At 35.6% G+C, this 20,535-nt stretch overlaps 1 protein-coding gene across 2 annotated transcripts in view; it reads right to left on the reverse strand.

The window, feature by feature from the left end:
• The window catches only part of PTPRQ (protein tyrosine phosphatase receptor type Q), a 178,085-nt gene that overhangs the window by 83,014 nt on the left and 74,536 nt on the right, over nucleotides 1–20,535 (reverse strand). The gene's annotated exons all lie outside the window — the stretch shown is intronic.

A 20,535-nucleotide genomic window follows, 5' to 3' on the forward strand; every position in this document is an offset into this window, starting at 1 on the left:
CAATTATTCTGGTTCCTGCTCTTATCAGCAAGTTTTACTACACCTAATTCAACATTATTGTAAATGTGATGCTACAAACAGAACACTCGATATTCTACTTACAACATCCTCTGTTGCATCCTCAGCTGACATGAAGAAAAGAAGCCAAAGAAAACACTGGTTCTAAGAACATTTCATGTTTACAGAAGAAGTTTTAGAACTGGCTAAAAAGTGAAATATATTCAAATTCCGCAGTCAATAAATTTGAACTCAGAACACCTAAAAAATGTGCAGTTTCAAAACATTCTAACAAAAAGCATAGGGGCATGAGTGACTCGGAGTTCAGGAAATGTTTTCAGAGAAGACATGTCATATAAAATGGGATATTCATTGCTTGCTAAGAGATTCAAGAAGATGTAAAACCAGGAACTAAGTTTTTAGTTTCTAATTCCTATTGACAGTAATGGAGTGACTGAGTAATAGCTTGGGGCTTACTCTTTCTGAGAGCTTGTAGGAAACTTTTCAAGCAATGGAAAACTATGAAAGGTATCAAAATGAGATGTTCAGAAGTACTTTTTTTTTTTTTATCAAGTACAGTCTAGTTAACACAAAATGGGAAAAGGAAACAATCCACAGACCACAAGAACTCATTGGTTTGTATAGGAAAAGAGAATTAAGATGGCAGTAATAAGAAACAAGTATTTTAGACTCAGGAGGTTGAATCTACTAAATAATATGAGAAAAGCACAGAATCTCAGAATTTGAAGTTTAGAGAGTGTCTAGTTCAACTTGTCTTTGTGTCTGACTCTCCTGTCTGCAAGGAACCTCCTAAGACGCCCCTGTTCTATGTACAAGCTGCTTTTGGCTATTTAATCAAGAGCTAATCTCGATATTGTTGCTGTAATTAATACAGATTAGTTTACATTAACATTTACACCCAGTGGGCTCAATGTTACAACAAGTATCTTTTAAAAGCAGAATGCTTTCATTGATCACAGAAAGAGGAATAAGAGATCTAAAGCAAGAGATGGGTTCAATGTGCTAAAACTTCCTTTCTAACTTTGAAGAAGGGGACCTCATGATAGGCAATGCATGATAGGCAAAACTGTGAGCAGTTTCTGGTGAAGATTCAGTCAGTAAAAGAGGGTCTCAGGCCTACAGCTGCAATGAACTCTATTCTGCCACAGTTGACCGAGACTGGAAGATGCTTTGCTCAACACAAATATGTAGTTGATTTACAAACTAAGATAAAATCAAGTTGTCAGACTAAGTAGAGAACAGCAATGCCTGGATGTGACCTATGGAACTACACATTAATAAGTGGATTTGTCTTGGGCTAAGAAATTTGTGTTGATTTATTAGATATTAATAGAAAACCAATGGCATTTCCTGTATAAAATCACCAACTACTAGCTGCATAGACTTTGTTTAGAAATATAAAGTGAAAGAAACTAAAAACCTTGAAAGGCCTTATATAACTTTTTGGTAGGGGATGGTGCTGTGGCATAGTGAGTCAAATTGCTGTTGCAGTGCTGGCATCCCATATGGGTGCTAGTTCAAGCCTGGCTGTTTCACTTTTCATCCAGCTTGCTGTCAATGGCCTGAGAAGGCAGTATGTAGGCCTATGCACTCAGGTGGGAGACCCAGAAGCAGCTCTTGGATCCTGGCTTCAGCCTGGTTCCTTAGTCTTTGTTGCAGCCATTTGGGGCAATGAACCAGTGGAAGGAAGACCTCTCTTTCTCTAACTTTGCCTTACAAATAAATAAATCATTTTTAGATTCATTATTTTTACTTTGCATGCAGGTTTTTACAGAAGGAGAAGAGGCAACAGACAGACTTTTCATCTACTGGTTCATTACCCAAATAACAACAATAGGTGTAGCTGAGCTGAAATGAAGGTAGAAGCTTCTTTCCAGGCCTCCCATGTAGGTGTAGGGGCCATCCTCCACTGCATTCCCAGGTCATAAGCAGGGAGCTGGATCAGAAGTGGAGCAGCCAGAACAAACTAGCACCCATAAAAGGATGCCAGTGTCACAGGACAGATTAACCTGTTATGTCATTGTGCCAACTCCCAAATAAATAAAACAAATGTTTAACACACTGCTTTCTTAAAGGAAGCTCTAGTTTTTGTAATGATTTTATTTTTGACAATTTTTATATATTTGAGGAAGCTCTATTTTATTTGCACAATGTATTATGTTGAACTGAAATCAACTTTCCTGCAAATTCTTAGTTCTGCACTAAAAACCAACCTATAATCTAATTTTATTTCCATTTCACTACAGCATCTATAAATACATAGAAATATGGTACCATGTCTCTAAACAAATATTTCAAATATGGAGGCATGCATTCATGACAGCAGTTGCCTCTTGGTTTGTCCAGATCTCTTGTGGATTGGCTTACCTGTATCCTACATGCTCACTTCTAACCCACCTTCCTGCTAATGCACTTCTTGGAAGATAGCGGATAATGACTCAAGTACCTGGGTCCACGCCATAAGTAGGAGAAACTCAGGCCAAGTTCTGGGGTCCTGGCTTTGGTCTGGTTCAGCCCTGGCTGTTGGATGTGGGGAGTTAATCAGCAGAAGAAGATCTCTCACTGTCTGTCTCCCTTTGGTTCCACCTCTCTTTCTATGTGTGTCTCTCCTTATATCTCTCTCTTATTTTCAAACAAAAGTGTTCTTTTGAGATATTATATTTTTAATTTACATTATAATCAAGGGTTCAAACTCCACTGAATAAAAGTCCAATATGTAAAAATGAAAAGATCATAGTTCAATGAGAGTCTAGGAAAGCACTACATATAAAAATCACATGGACAGATATAAGTTTCAATTTCATTAGTATACAGTTAATTTAACATAATCACAGATTTTAAACTTTTGGCAGTATATTGCTCTTGAAACACACACAAAAACCACTACAAAATCCTGTAATACATGAATGCCTAAGTTGTGTACATATAAAACATCGATCTGCATATTAAATTGTATCTTGCAGAGTCTATACTTAACACCCGGAATAAAACAACCATGCAGTAAACATTTTTGAAATTTATAGGCAAAGGAAAAAGTTGTATAACAGAACACTATATTGGGACAGATATTAAAAAATGCTTTCCAGATAAGTTAGTCATAACTCTGGAAAATAAAAAGTACTTTTCTGGATGAAAATATCAAGATATGTTACAATGCTAAGAGATAAGACAGCATGGCATGATGTAACAATTGCAAAAGGTTATTGGGTCCACAAGGAAACACGTGAAAAGAAAGGACAGTACAGATGAAAAGTCAGAATAACATGAGTTGAGGGGCTGGTGCTATTTTAGTTAGTAAAGCCACCACCGGAAATGTCAGCATCCCATATATGAACTGGTTCTTGTCCTGCCTGTTCCATTTCCAATCCAGCTGCCTGCTAATGCATCTGGGAAAACAGCTGAAGATGGTCCACGTCCTTGGGCCCCTGCAATCACATCAGAGACCTAGAAGAAGCTCCAAACTTTGGACTGCACCAGCTCTGGCTGTTGCAGCAACTTTGGGAGTGAACCAATATATATATTTTTTTTGTCTCTCTTCCCTTCTCTTTGTGACTTGAGTGTCAAGTAAATAAATATTTACTTGATGTAGTAGACTAAGCCTTTGCCTGCAGCACCAGTATCCCATATGAGTAGCCAGTGTTCCAGCTGCTCCACTTTTGATCCAGTGCCCTGCTTTATAACCTAAGAAGGCAGCAGAAAATAGCTCATGGCCTTGGGCCCCCAGCATCCATGTAGGACACCCAGAAGAGGCTCATGGCTTTGGATTGACTCAGCTCTGGCCATTGCAGCCATCAAGGGAGTAAACCAGAGGATAAAGGCTCTCTTGGCCTCTTCTCTAACTCTGCCTTTCAAATAAAAAATACACACACACACACACACACACGCATATACACAATCATCCTGAGTCCTCTAGACCTAATTTAATATTCCATTTTCATTCAAATTGTAGTGGAAATACTTGGGAAGTTTAACATTGTTCTTCATTTTTGTGAGAAGCTCTGCCTCCATATAATCCAGGGAGTATGGTTTAAACACTTTCTTTTCTTTGGATTTTCCCATCAAACACACTTCGTATATCTTAGTGTTCCTTCTGTTCAGATTGTTGAACCATTAGAGGTAGAAAGAACACAGAGCACTTCTAATAGCAAATGGACTAGAGAAGGCAAAGGAGTCTTCTCGCTCCACATGATGTGGAAGGGTGATTAGATGTCCATGACTCTAAGACCAACATTTTTTTTTTCCTTTTGATGTTCAGACGTTAGGAAAGATTTTAATGACTAATTTGTGGCATCAGAATATTTTGCAGCTGAATCATAGACTCGTATTTTCCAAGTAAGATTCTCAGGGAAGAAACCTTGCAACTTGACAAATAAACAAGGCCAAGGTTTAGCTATTCTTAATCTGGCTTTGGGTGTAACAACCGTTTGAGTTGCTTATTGTGCAGCAACAGGTTCTGTGCTGGTCATTCATGGCTGACTACGCAAATGAACTGTGGTCCACTGAAATAGCCATTTGGTTTTCATGTGCTACAAAATCTAGTTCATACTTTCCATTCAAATTCCTTTAGAAAGATGATTCCTAAGAAAATTAGATCTGAGATCAAATACATAGTGCGACTCATAGACTTTTTTTTCTTTTTCAGCAAGACAATCTCAGTACTTACAAATGACCAGCACTGACCCTCTTTCATATTCAGTATCTTCTCTTGATGAACTGTGTGTTGGACTACATTATTTCAAGGCAACTGCCTATTGAATTTCAGATACAAAAGGGATTACACTCATTTTAGCATGGCGAATCAGATTTCCATTCTTTAAGAATGACTAAAAACCTCAAACTTTTTTCTATCCACAGATGGTACTAATTTGAACACATCATTCCATGCTTCCTGGAGTAATCACACAGCTTGCTTAGATTTTCTAAACATGACTGAACTGTGATGAAGCGATCAACATTAACTGCCAAGGCATTCAGTAAATTATATTTTTATTCATAAATTATTCTTCTTGTGAAATACTTTTATCACAGTTGAAATATAGGTCTGCAAATCTATATAATGATCTGTTACTTTTTTTAAATGCATGCCAGTTTTTAGTGGCTATTTAGCATATTCTATTTAGAATAAGAAATGTGCAAAAATTAATCTAATACCTTCTGAACAACAACAGTTACAAGTCACCAGCCTCTTATGCTAGGATTCTGATTCCTGTTAAGTACACTAACATGGAACACCAAGTTTGACCAATTTTTTTTTACCTTTAACTAAATACTTTCTCTGTTGAAAAAAACTAGATGTGTCAGATGTTTATGAATTATATTTATAAAATATACCAAAGTATTAATATTTTCTAACTTATTAAAATATTTTAATTTACATTTTCAATAATCTAACACCATTTAAAAATATAAGGCACAGATAATCCACCTATACACATAAGTGCAACTTGATAACACAGCATAGCTCAATATAAGAGTCGAAGTTTTAAAAGCACAAAAAATGATTCAGCACAGCAGATGTAATCCAGTACCAATGAGTTAAACCAATAATTTACTGTATATTTGTATTAAGTGGTATAGATGGGCTAAGAATCTTAATTTGCACATGTGTACATATATATGCATAAATATAGTTTATAGAAACAACCCCAAATGTTTGATAACAATAGGATGGGATCATTGAAGAAGATGATATAGGAACTATAATTAGGAACAAAATCTAAGGTTCAGTAGAGATGTCAAAGAGAAATGTCCAAGTAGAATAGAGTACAGGGAGAGATATACAAATAGCAACAAAAATACTTGTCAGGGCTAAGCAGTATGCTAGACTGGAGAAAAATAGCTTAAGCAGCAATTATAAAAAAAGAGGCTATAAAATATGGCTTTATTGAAAGCCAGTGGAATATTGAGAGAAGTTTGTATTACGTTGGTAGACGACAGGGTATAGTTGATGGAGGTTAGCTGGTAATGTAAAATTTAAAGAAAATCTGAGCCTTAATATGTCTTACTATTATGAAAGGTAAATTATATGGAAAGACATTATATAAAAGAAATACAAAATAGAACAGAATGATAGAGAATCATTGGGAATACATCCTAAAAATACAAAGACAATTTGATGGAGAGCAATGATTATGGGTAGAGATAAAATGAATCATAAAAACTGAATGGCTCCAGATATCAATCTGAATATTAGTTTGATTAATTGCATTCAGGTTACAAACTTAGCACTGAGTATTATACAACAAATAATAAACCATCAGCAAGTCAAGATTTTTAATTTCTGGGTCATGCACAGAGTCAAAGTAAATGAACAAAATACGTAATATCCGGTTTTGAAAGCAAAGATATATCTTTGCTTAAAATTATTTGAAAAAAAGGCATCATGCAATAAACTGAACACTGCCTTCAACAGCATCCTTACATAGCACACAATAAGGATGTTTTCATTGACCCCTTTATTATAATGTCTTTCAATGTAGGTAGATGAAACAATTTTCAAACATTTTGGTAAAATTGTTTCTCCAAAGGTTGTCATTATGTAGTTCACATACATTTCTCTGTGTAGTCTGGCTTAATCCAGAGAAATCTGGATCAGTTAGAGTAGTATTTACCAATATAAGATATGTGAACATGATTTTAGGTTGTCCTGGAAAGCTGAGAATATGGATCGACACATTAACATGTATATGTCACATAAGACACCTTGTTGTATAATAGAAGTTTACTTCACTTGCATGAGAGAGAACCAAGAAATTACTCATATATGGAACTTCTACTTCAAATTTTAAGTATACATGCCAAACCAAATATAGACAGAAAATTTAGGGCCCAAAGTTCTGTTCAATTTAGCTATAATTTTTGTCTTTTCATTGAAATGCCTTAGTAAAACTTTCATGGAGAAAAAGGATGTTTTCTGGAGGGCACTAAAAGAAAAACTGGTTATGCATCTGCTTGGAAGCTAAATGAACGGGCTTGAGTTATGGCGTCATTACTTTTGACAGGTCTATATAGAAAGCCATCACAGGAGAATATCTCACGGAAGTAACAACCTTGTTTTAAACTAGTTTATCCCCAGTAGTTCTTAAGGGAGTAATCAGACAGCCAACTTTTTCATTAAGATCACTCCTTTAACATCCGGAAAACAAATTGGCTTACTGACAGTGATAATGAAATAAGAATGACATACTGGCTTCTGGGGATGCACATGTGAATGGTAAAAGTAAACAAAAATGCTAGTTTCATATCTTGTTAACATGTATAAAGTTGTCTTGGTAAAAGTTTAAAAGTCTAAATTCACACAAGAGATTAGGTAAAACCAATTCAGGAGATAACTTTATATTCACGTAGTTAAATTCATGAAAGCCAATGAATATAGGGTAATTCAAAGTGTCAGAACAGCAGATGGTAATGAATTGAATTTAATAGTTAATGATCACTGAAATCAAATAGGGGGAAAAGGCTAATATTTTCTAGGAAATAAGTAAACAAATTAGCAAATTAGTAGATGGATGAATAGATTCCAAAAAGTGCCACTCAGGCTGAGTGTAATTGGATGCTACATAAGACAATTTTTATCTTCTAAAGATTAAAGCTGTTTAGGCAGCTTTTAACAATTAGAATATACAAGAGTCTTAGGGCTAAGTTTTATGAGAAAGAATAATGAATTTTTCATGGATTCTGTGAGAGGGTGGAGAGAGAGAGAAAGAAGGAGGGGAGGGAGAGAGAGAGGAAGGGAAATAGGAAGGAAGGAGTGAGAGCGGGGAAGGGAGCGACGTCAAAGAATGATGTGAGACTGGAGAACCTGTGAAATACTGCATCCAACATGAAAATATCTAGTTGCCAAGATGTTCAAAAGTAAGAATTTCTAATGGTCAAGTAACATCATGTTTATTATTTCAATATAAATTCTTTTTCATAGCCATTGCCAAATGTCCATCAAAGTTATACAAAAGAATGTTTAATGCCATTACAATGATTACAAAAATTATAAGTAAACTCAAATTCATATTTTGGAAAAAATAAACATCTTGAGACAGCAGCCAAAAATGTATACTAAATTACTTCAACCCCAATACAAAGTAAGTTTTGAGGATGCTGATCTGGTTAGAGTTTGTATCAATTTAACATTCCTTTAGAAAACAAGTATACTTTCAGGAGAAAGGAAGAACCAAATAATCCATTTGCTTGAGGAATCAGGAGAGAAAATAGAGGATGAAGTTGCAGGAATAGCTGGAGACAGGCACAGAGTGGGTAGACACAACTTGTGAGTCTAAGTATCCCCAAATATTTCTCAGTTTGTTAATTATACATGCATTACTGAGAATTCAGGGAGCATACGAGAAAACTACAGCTCAAAATCTAAGTGGAACAGTTAATTGCCTCCCAGTTCAAGGGCTGCAAAGTTGGGTATTTGAAGCACACCTAATTATGGAATTTGTAAACAGCTCATGCTTCATATTAAAAACCCCAGAAAAGCCTCAAGTCTGCTTTTCCCTATGTCCTAGAAATATGAAATTCACACCATGGATATGGTGAAATAAATGCAATGCATTAAGTCACATATCCATGAAATAATCATTCATTAACTTCGCTGTTCTTTAGAACCAAAGTTTCTGCAACACATCATTAAAATGTTCTCTATATGCTCACAAACTACTGGACGGGAAGGAAAACTGCTACATAGACTTATAGACAGAAGGAAAGTGATTGATGGTATGATAAATCACAGTATGAGAATGAAGAAAATTCTTTTCTTTTTCAATATTTATTCATTTATTTCATTTTGGAAAGGCAGATCAATAGAGAGGAGGAGACAGAAAATTTTCCATCCATTGGTTCACTTCTCAACACTTGCCAAATGGTCACTAAGAGACAGAGTTGAGCTCATCTGAAGCCAGCATCTGTCAGGTCTTCCACATGGGTTCAGGGTCTCAAGGTTTTAGGCCATCCTCCACTACTTTCTCAGTCAAAGGTAGGAAGCTGGATGGGAAGTAGAGCAGCCAGGACATGAACCAATGCCCATATGTGATGCTGGAGACTTCAGGAGGTTTAGCTAATTTAGCCATCACACTGGCCCTGCCAATTGACTTTGAAACCACTAATATAAGCACAGTATTTGAATCAATGGAAAATGTAAATCATAATTAGTAAACATATGAGAAAGGAAATCCTAAAACAGACCCAAATGAAACATGTTGAGTTTAAAGACATATATGACAGCCCATGTGGTTGTGCAACATGCTAAACCTTTGGTTGTAGCACCAGCATCCCATAAGGATGCCAATTTCAGACCCAGATGCGCCATTTTGAGTCCAGCCTCCTGCTGATGGTCTGGGAAAGCAGAGACCAATGACTCCAGGCATTGGCCTCCTGTATCCAAGTGGGAGACTTGGAAGAAGTTCCAGCCTCCTGTTTCAGATTGGTTCACTTCTAACAGCTGCGGCCATTTGAGGAGAGAGCCAATGGATGAATGATCTTTCTGTCTCTCCTTTTGCCTCTCTTTCACTGTAACTCTTTTAGGTAAAATACATAAATCTTTAAAAAAAAAAAAACACATATCTGAAAAAAATGTCATGGGATGAACACTAAAATTTTGGGCAGAATATAAAGTCAGTGAACGTGACAAATCACCTGATCGTTTACCCCAAGAACCAAGAGAAAGAATGAAGGTTGGAGAGGCTCAGTCATTGATATGACTCATACCTAGCCTAAGCATGAATGTAACTGGAGTCCTAGAAAATTCAGAAGATGATTGTGGGCCAGAGGAATGAAAATGCAATCTCTTAAGCTTCAGAAAAATATTAACTTACAAATTTAAAGAAATAAGTAAATTCATGGCACTAAACATGTCAATGTACTCAGAAGCAGGGAATAAAGAAAAAAGTTTGAAGTGTCAGAATAAAAGGTCACATATAAAACCTAATTATACAAGTGGTGGCTAATGTCTCACCAGAAACAATGGCCATCACAATACAAAGGAATGGTGTATGTAAAACGAAACAAAGGGAGATAAAACTAATAATCCAGAATTTCCTTTGCAGAGAAAATATTCTCAGAGAATAAAGAAAAAAAATTTTATTATTTAGCATGATTTTTAGTATTAATTTTAATACAAGTAAAATTTGAGATAATCTGATGTCAGTATACTTACACTATAGGAAATGCTAGCAAAAATCCTCCAGCAAATGGGATATTATGGCTGTAAGGATGACTATGGAAGAAATAAAAAACAACTATATTGCAGTCTTATTTTATGTAAGTATCTACTAGCTGTATCATTGAAAAATAATAAACTGTGGTATTTATGATGTATATTAATGTAAGATATTGTTAAATGAAATTAAAAGTTTGTTCTGATGCAACAGATCCATGCATATGGGGAAATCAACAGCTAAGTTAAAATATGATTTGTGCCTGTTGAGTCCTCACAATACTCCTAACAGTGTGTCTAATGACAACATCCTGTCAGCTCTTAAGAGTATTTCTTACAAGATTAGCCATTTCTCTGTAATAATACTAAATACAACATCAGTTTTGATTTTTTTTTTAACAAATTAAGAAATGTTAAACTTCTCATGCAGGAAAAGAAAGCACCACTGTAGTTGTGCTTTAAAAAAAAAACTATATTCTTGGTTTTAAGAAAAAACACATGTTAAGCAGATCGGTTCAACCAGTATCAAAGTTGAAAAACCGAGCTCCTAATTTTCAGTGTATTCATTAACTGGTATAGAGTTCATTGTGATAAATATATGAGAAAATGAAATTAAAATGTAGGTTTTTGAGCAAAAATAATGAAATTCATAATTTTTCATAATATGCATTTTCTATAAACTATTTGAACATAAAAGTCACTACATAAAAGGTAGCCTAAATTTGCACAACCTGTTTTTTTGTTCAAATTCCTTTCTTTATATTTACATTGCACTGATTTAAAATTAAGTCTAAAATAATAGAAGAGATGGTCCTATCATTGAACTAATATTCTGCATTGTAGAAAGTTTACATCATTAATATTTCTCAAGAACTTTGTAATTTCACCCAAACAAGAGACACTTTGCTAAAGCTTTCCAGAAAGAATGGTTTTTTTTGCATATATACAACCTGCTTAATTTACTTAAAAAGAGAAGTAAAAAGGACAAAACTGGGGGAGAATGTTGATATGCAAAGGCTGTTATGAAAAGTATCAGCTACAGCTGCACAGGGCAAGAATGGAAAATAGGGTAATAAGATACGCCCCAGTTCCTAAATAAGTTAATAAAACGCTGCTCAAAGAACAGCTGGCTTTTGCTGGAACTTGCATGAAGCAAAGAGTGGCTGCCTTGAGTCTACTTAATGAACGGTATTACGACATCACTGGGGTCAAACAAAAAATGCAGAGTAACCCAAATTCATTTTTTACAAAAGAAATTAGATGTAAGAGACTTTCAATTATATAATTTGATACCAAAGTTCTCGGTAAATGTCACAGGGGTTCAGAAAATTTGAACATTTCGCATACATCTTCAGCATTTTATGGATCTTGCTATATTAACTCAAAATATTTTCAGTTTTAAGCCCAGACAATCAAAAATTGAGTTTTTGACTTTCAAAGCATATTTTGACAAAACTTGGTATGTGCTATATCATAAATTCTTGTGCAATCGTTAAAGAGGAAATTCTTGTAATTAATTACATTTCCTTACTTAGTAACTTTTGTAACTGTGAAATAATGGAAATAACAGAAATAAATGATTATAATAATAGTGAGCTTACAATACATGGGAGACATAACAAAAATAAGGTTTCTGGATTAATAATATTTTCATTGATGATTAGTTTTAGCCAATTGGCTAGATACTTAATTTCTGCACTCATTTTCCCATGGGAGCATAGACAGCTCACAGTAATGAGTGGAGGCATCACCTGCTGGGGGCTGGTGTGGACACTAGCTTCTGATACTGAGTTGGGAACAGGCTGCTGGTGACACTGGCAGTGCTTGAGGCAACCTTCCAGACCACACTGACCACAGGTCCATGCTGGCACCACACAGGGTACACACATACTGCTGAGGGCACTTGAGACTATCAGGAAGATAGAAGCATCATAATGGCAGCAAAGGTTGTGCAACTACAGTGTGTCTGTGTGCCTGCACGTGCACCTAGGGGATTTAATCAGAGGTAAGAAATCCACATTCTCCACTGACTTTGCATGTGCCCTAGCTGCTCGGAGGGGCTGGACACCCACTTAGAATTGTGATATGTGCATATTGTACCACCCTATTTCAGGATCCAGGGCTCAAACTGCCACATAGGAGCACCCATAATCAGATGGCTATGGGAATGCCTTTGTTCTCTAGATGGGATGGGCTCTCGGGATGAGCATATCCCCTGGACCTCTGACTGTGGCAGCCTCATGCATTGACTCTGGGAATTCTTTGACTGCATAGTAAGAGCTGGGATTCTGGGAAACAGAGGACAGGAAAAAATTAGAAAAACTTTTAAATGCCGTGAATTCTTAGAGTCAATATTATCAAAATTTTCTTACTAGCTATAACAATCTGATCCAATGTGATCCCAATTAAGGTACCAACAACCTTCTTCTCCAACTCAGAAAGTGATGCTAAAATTCACGTAGAAATACAAGAGATCCCAAAGAGCTGAAGGAATCTTACACAGCAATAACAAAGCTGGAGACAGCACAATATGAAACCTCAAGATGTAACACAGAGCAATTGTAAACCAAAGAGCCTTGTATTGGCAAAAAATTAACACGTAGACCAATGGAACACAATAGAAACCCTGAAAATTATCCATACATCCACAATCAACTACTATTCAACAAATGAGTTGGAATCAAACCCTACAGGAAGGGAAATATTTTCAACAAGTAATGTTAATAAAGTTGGATTTATACTTGCAGAAGCATGAAAGAACTGTATACTCTATACAAAAATCCCATCAAAATTGATCATTGACCTAAATTCATGACCTGATATTATTGAATTACTAGAGGAAAACTCTGGGGAAATCCTCAATGAATTGCATAGGCAAAAACTTCTTCAAAATGTTCCCAGAAGCACAGATCAAAAAAAAAACCAAAAATAGACTAATGGGATTACATCAAGCGAAGAAGTTGCTGCATTGCAAAGGAAATTCAAAAAAGTGAAAATACATCAACAGAAAAGGGGAAATATCTGCAAATTATATGATAAAGAATTTATATCCAGAACACATAAACAGCTCAAGAAACTTAATAACTCAAAAACAACCAATGCAGTTTTAAAAAGGTAAAAGACATGAACAGACAATTTTCAAATTGCTAACACATGAAAAAATTGCTGAGGATTCTGAGCCATTATGGGTGTGCATAATGACATCATATATTACCCCAGTTAGAAGACCTATCGTCTAAAAAAAAAAAAAAAAAAAAAAACCAACCAAAAATTGTTGATGACAATGTGGGGGAAATTACAGTCATCTGTTGGTGGAAATGTAAACTGGTACAACCATATAGAAGATAGTATGAAGATTTTTCACAAACCTGAAAATAGATCCACCATTGACCCTGCCATCCCACTACTTGTAATTTATCAAAATGAAATGATATCAGCATATATAAGAACAGTTTGTGCCCCTCCTCTGTTGCAACTCAGTTCACATTAGCTAAGATGCTAACCTGTTCAGATGCCCATTACTTCATTACTGCCTAAAAAACTATTTTTATATATATTCTATATATTCACTACTGAATATTATAAAACCATAGAAAAGAATGAAACGACTTTTGCAAAACATGACTGCAACTGGAAACCACTATCCTTAGAGAAATAAGCCAATCTCAAAAACATAAATGTAGGACCCAGCATGGTAGCTTAGCACCTAAAGCCCTCGCCTTGTATGTGCTGGAATCCCATATGGTCTCTGGTTCTAATCTAGGCAGCCCAGTTTCCCATCCAGCTCCCTGCCTGTGGCCTGAGAAAGCAGTCAAGGATGGCCCAAAGCCTTGGGACCCCGCACCTGTGTGGGAGACCTGGAAGAAGCTGCAGATTCCTGGCTCCGGATGGGCTCAGCTCTGACTGTCACAGCAGCTTAGGAAATGAACCAGTGGATGGAAGATCTTCCTGTCTCTCCTCCTCTCTGTATATTTGACTTTTCAATAAAAAATAAATCTTTAAAAATGAATACTAAGAGGAAGAGACTCAAGCTAGTACATTCTATTATCTCTATTTCAGAAATAGACTCATCTTCTCTTCAGAATCCTAGCTCACCTGGAAGTGAGCTGCATGTCTGGCCCAGGGCAGATTTTTCAGGGCATATAACAATAATTTACTCATTGTCAGAGACAGAGACATTTGTAAATTAAGCTCCTTAATTGGAGAAAAGCTTTACTTCAAAAAACCAAAATTTCCTGGTCTCTCCTTGGCAAATTTCTTCCCTCTAAGAAACTGTTTTTATCTTTTTTAAAAAGATGAATATGGACTTTGGCATTATGAGATTTTTAATATTAGAGCAATAGCAACTGTAGTGCTTAATAAAATTCATGTATGATAATCCAGTTTGATGAGACAAGGAAGATCAACTTTATGCCCTGAGAGGTCCTTGCTCATGTGGATACCAAGTTTGACCTCAAGGAATAGATGTGTAACACTTTCTGTAACTGAGTTATCATATTTCAATTCCAACTTGAAGTGCTGAGAACACCTAGTTACCTGCAGGTCCAAAAGACCTTGAAACATTCTGGGTGATACGCATCATTGCTGTTTTCTTATTCAATAAACAGTATTAACCTATAACAAAGGTTATAAACAAAGGTTTTAAACAAAGGTATCTGGAACAGCAGTTTAGTAATAGCCACTTGCCATGATTCCCAATAGCTAGAGAATTTCACCAAGCATATCTTTGTAAGATGTATATGGGTAAGAATGTGTATATTTATATCTGTATTTAAATTACAACAATATTAATGGAGAAATGCTTTATTGTGCATCTCCTGGCACAATAAAAAAATTGATTTATAAAAGAATTATTATTTAATATGCACGTGTTAGCCCACCAGTAATCTAATTTCCTTAACTCCACTATCCAAGATACTTCAAACAAAAACAATTGTTTGACTATTTAGAAATTACATTTTAATTGCAGCATGCTGAGAAACAAACAAAATAGAATATTTAGATACCAGGATTATTGTATTGATCTGTATTTGCCAATCTAAGTAAATTCCGTGGATGTGTCTAGTGAAATCAGATTAAAAATAAGTACCATCTCATGTCTTCCAATTAACAAGCCTCTAATTAGAAATAAGCATCTCTGCTGAAGCGTTTCTAAGCTACCAATAAGCAGCATGTAATTCACGTCACTCTTATTCAGTAAAGACTTAAAAAAATTTCTATTGAATTTCTCTTTGATTCAAGCTTGAAGCTGCAGAATCAAAACTATTGTGCATCGTGGCACTTAACTCCTTCCTACGTACTGGAAATGTCTTCATGAGAGCAGCAGAGTTATTTGTGTGTGCAGGATAGAGTATCAATGCCATCTGGCACTTGGGCATGAATGCTGACCCCAAACCCCACACATAACATGCACTGAGTAAATATAGTCAGTTGTTTATAGCAAAAACAGAAGTTTAAAAAACTTCTCATCTGGTTTTCATGCTGAAGAAAATTATTATTCTATTTAATAATGATATCTGCATGAAAGTTATTTTGTAAAACACAAATTTCAATCACATTAGCAACACTGTAATTGCTATTTTATCTAGGTTTCTGACAAGTAAAAATCCTTTATGCTGTTAAGAAGGTAAATAGTTACCTTGTTTTCTTAAGAACAAATGTGAACATATAATTTTCCTGATTTATGACCTTATCCAAACACAGCAGACAGGTGAGAAGAGCAATACAAGTGGGATGCAAACAAAAATAAAGAAACAAAAGGGATATAAAAATTGAATTTGGGAATGTTTGTTAATTTGCAACCATAAAAAATATATCTAACCATGCACATTTAGCTTATTAAATACAATGGTATAACTTATGTAAAGACAGTCTTTAAAAATATGGGCCAGTAGCTGGATATGATTATGGATTTAGTCATAATCATACTTTATCGACTAATCTCTGCATGCCTGGGGCAGTCTACACAACAGAAATCTCAATGAAGTGTGTGATGAATGTGCTTCTTCAATACTTAGAAAGTGCTCAAAGTTTTTCAGAAGAGGATGGAGTTTTCAGTATGCTGTTGCTCAATCTGTGAATATTAAAGGAAAGAGAGCAGATGCTCTCAGAGAAAACTGAACATGTTTCCAGTGTCTCATTCTGCACCGTGAATATAGTTACAATCTCAGTGGATTTCCAGTGGCTTCCTGCATGTGACGGATACTTCCCACTGGGCACAAAGCTCATAAAGAAATTGCTGCTGAAGATAATCTTCCTAAATACCACAACTGTGCATCCTACTTTCCCTCAATTATATTGTTATCTGAATCACTTAGTTTATTTTTTTCCCTTAATTTAAAATTATGGAACAAGGAAATTTTTTGGAAAACCCAAATTATGGGCTTTAAGAGTGAAACTCTTAAAGCCTTATTATAATCACCACACAAAGTAAAATTTAACAGGAGTGTAAATATTCATGTGGATGTAAGTCTTATATGCACATGCACTTGCATTTTGTTATTTTTCCTGGCACATACGTTATATTTTGGTATAAAATGCTGTTTAAAGTACTGGGGTTGGAGACCTTTTCTTCTGTCCTACTTCAATAAGTTTGAGTGTGACAATGAAACCATTTAGGCACTAACCACTAATAATATACATTAATTGTCATGATATATGTTTAGCTGCATCCTGATATAAACAATTAGACACTGAAAAAAATAACCATTAATTTCTGGAAGAAATGTTAAGATCAGATACTAACAAGTATGAAAACTTAGTTTTACTTTATGTCAATAAAATGGAGTTAGTAACTCAGATCTGGCGATACACTGTGACCAATCTTAGGCTATCATAAATTGGAAATTTGTAAAAGCTATAAAATATTTCCATTCTGAGCAACAAATCCAGTTTTAACTTTTCATCAACAAGCAATTCACATGGATCCACATAAAAGTCAAATCACTTGTCTAATAACTATTTTAATCATAATTATATATTGCTCTAAAACCTTTATTTTGGAGGCAAGGATAGTCACATTAAAAGCAAGGTAGACAGGGAGAGAAAGCTCCTATCCACTTCCAGGTTCACTCCCTCCAATCCCTGCAGCAAAGCGGAAGGGAAGCTGATGCTTCCCAAAGTGCAGCAGAAACCTAACTGCTTGAGTCATGACTGCTGTCTCCCAGAAACTGCATTACCAGGAAGCTGGAAATCAGAGCCAGGATCTGGACAAGCCCACTTCTATGCGGAATGCATTGATCCCACTAATTAGGCCAAATATCTGTCCTCAAAAACTTCATTTTACAAGTGAAAAAAACAATCTAAATGTTGTGAAGCAGACTGAATACTCATGTTTTTTGTGAATGAGTCTTCTTTTTAAAAAACTTATTTTTATTGGAAAGACAGATCAGATTTTATAGAGAGAAGAAGAAATAGAAAGATCTTCCACCTGCTGGTATACTCCTCAAATGACTGCATGAACTGGAGCTTTGCTGATCCAAGGCCAGGAGTCAGGAACTTCCCCCAGGTCTCCCACATGAGTGCAGGGTCTTTACGCTTTGGTCTGTCCTCTACTGCTTTCCCAGGCCACAAGCAGGGAGTTGTATGAGAAGTGGAACAGCTGCTACATGAATTGGTGCCCACATGGGATTCTGGTTCTTGCAAAGCAGGGAGGTTTAGCTCCTGAGCCATCTTACAAGGAATATAAATGAATCTTAATTAAAATTTGTCTAGCAGAAAATTCTGCTTTCAGGGAAATGTGGAAATACTATTACAGTGAAACAAAAACCCTTATACAACAATACATTTGAAGAAATTATTTTTTCTTATACAAACATTTGAATGTCTGCAATAACCAAGGCTTGACTTAGTGTCCCTTCAGTCTCCACTTATGTGACATTGTAATACTAAATCAAATGTAAATTCAAAATGGAGTGATGATTTCCAAAGACCTATTGCTGAATTTCGGTGGTACTATGCTGAATATACATTTTAACTTTGACTATTACTTTTGGTCTTACTGATTTTCTGCTTTTTTACTCAAAACTGATAGTTTGAGTGCCTTTGTACTCAGTGAGTCCTGTATTTCTGGAGTCCTCAAACCTCTCACTCCAGAAGTATTATCCTATCTCTTCTTTTGTATTTTTCTAGGCTGTGTTCCTGCCCAATGGTAATGACCATTTTGTCTGTTGTTAGACAACCCTTACGTATATCACCTCCTTGTATCTGAATAAATTTCCTTTTATATTCCACACAGCAATGATCTGTTGCTCTCCCATCAGGATAACACCTGACATTCCTTAAAGGGCCTCTCACAAATTTCTTGGGTAATCTACTCCAGTACTCCAAATCTTATTGAGCATAAAAACCATCAGATGAGATGCTCAAATGTTCAGTTTCTGGGGCTTCATCACTCGATGCAACAAGTTAATAAGTCTGGGTGAATTCCAGTAAACTGCTATTTGGCATGTCACTGAAAGCTTTTATAATGAAGCCACAGTACACTGGGTTTTTGCAAATGAAACAGACACAGAAAGCAAAAAGAATATGGGTAAAGAGATCAAAGCAATCTAATTGTAAAACAGTTCTGAGTAGGTCTACAGAAATTATTTCATTAATAGTCCATAGTAGGAGATATTCTAATTTGACTAAATGAAATTCATGGTAGTGAATAAATGAGGTTTAGTTGGAAGCAACACCTTTATGAGTAGATCCAATGGGGAGCATCTCAGAATGAAAACCCAGAAAGAAATCACGCAATACTGATGATGAAGTTCTAGAATCTATTTTGCAGACAATGGGAACAAATTAAATATCTGGAATGCTTGGGGACACCCTGTCCATTTTGCTGCCATCTCTATATTTCACATTACAGAATTGACACGTTTGAACTTGCCTTTTTTGGTTATTAAACTTCAGCAGCAAAACACACATGGTATAAACCATATAAATCATATATTAAAATCAACCGACTTAAAACACATGAAAAGCTAAAACTAATAGGCAGGCAATGTTGATGTGGGTGGTAAGGCTACTTATGATATCATTGCAAGAAGCAACAGTCTAGTATAAGAAGGGACGGGTTGAAGAGCAATTATATTGATAGGAACCATTAATATTTATTGGGAAAGAATAACAAAAAATTCTGAAGCTTGATGTCCAATTGATTGCCTGTAATGGGCATAGAATAGTGAAGAAGAGGAAGATCAGATTTCATTTATAAGCTCCATTTTGGACACATTATGAGTTCATGTGCCACTGAGGTCCTCAGTTATAATCTTCTAACAAATTTTGTGTATGTTAAAGAGCTCAGGAGGGAATAAAATGCAAAAGAGAGTAGAATAAATTGGTGAAATAATATTCTAGAAGACACATGCCATTGAAATAAAAATAAGCAGTTAGATATCTGAATAGAACTGGGCAATAACATCCCAAGAAAGAATATCTATATGGATTTTTTTTTTTTACATTAAGAAGGGAAATTCTGGAATGAGAAAGAAATTCTACAGAAACTGACATTATGTTCAGTGTTGACAAGTCTAATGAATACAAGATAATGAAGAATTTGACATTGTTATAGAAGACACATTTACAGATGAACAAGGCAGAATCTTTGTTTTTGGCATGCAATATTAAGCAACAAGGTTGTTTGTTCATTTTAGGGAAACAAACAGTAGATTCTTCTCTGGGTTAGCAATCTTCCTGGAAGATGACAACCAAGCCTGGCATTTAAGAATGATGCTGCAGAAATGCCACTGATTCCACCTGCAGAGGGAACCACCTGCTGAAAGAAGGAACAGTGCTATAGAAATGAGATGGAAAAGATGCTGAATTAGATGCCACTGACCACATCTTGATGTTCTGAATTTACGACCTCATAATGAGAAAGCAGCAGTGAAATTAGATGTGGATTTCTAAAGTGATGTGAGGGGGTTATTAAAATGTATTTACATAGCAAAGTGTTTGGATGTACCAGAGGTTAAAAAAAAAAGATGCAGATTCCCAAATACCCATACTTTTCATTAGAGTTGGCAGGAAAGAATAACTTTCTAATTTACACAAGCAGACAGACATAGGCAAAGGAGGATGGAGGGGATGTTAAAGAATGAAGTCCTGTTAGAGAAAGCATGGGTTTTCTCTTGCAGACAACAGCATAACCACCTGGAAAATTTCATTCAAAAAACATAACAAACACAATTCAGAGAAGGAAATAGTTGGAAAACAAAACAAAACAACAACTCTATTGCAGGGATAGCGTTCAGGGAAATTTTCAGAATTCCAGAATACGTACATCTTCATTTAGTCACTCATCCCTTGCTTTACATCATAATCCAAAAATCAGAGATATGTAATAGTGTTTGAAACAGGGTAAAGCATATTCTCTTTTT

This window comes from Ochotona curzoniae, unplaced genomic scaffold (genome assembly GCF_017591425.1).
Source record: "Ochotona curzoniae isolate NIBS_2020 unplaced genomic scaffold, NIBS_Ocur_1.0 contig_1014, whole genome shotgun sequence".
NCBI classification, from domain to species: Eukaryota; Metazoa; Chordata; class Mammalia; order Lagomorpha; family Ochotonidae; genus Ochotona; species Ochotona curzoniae.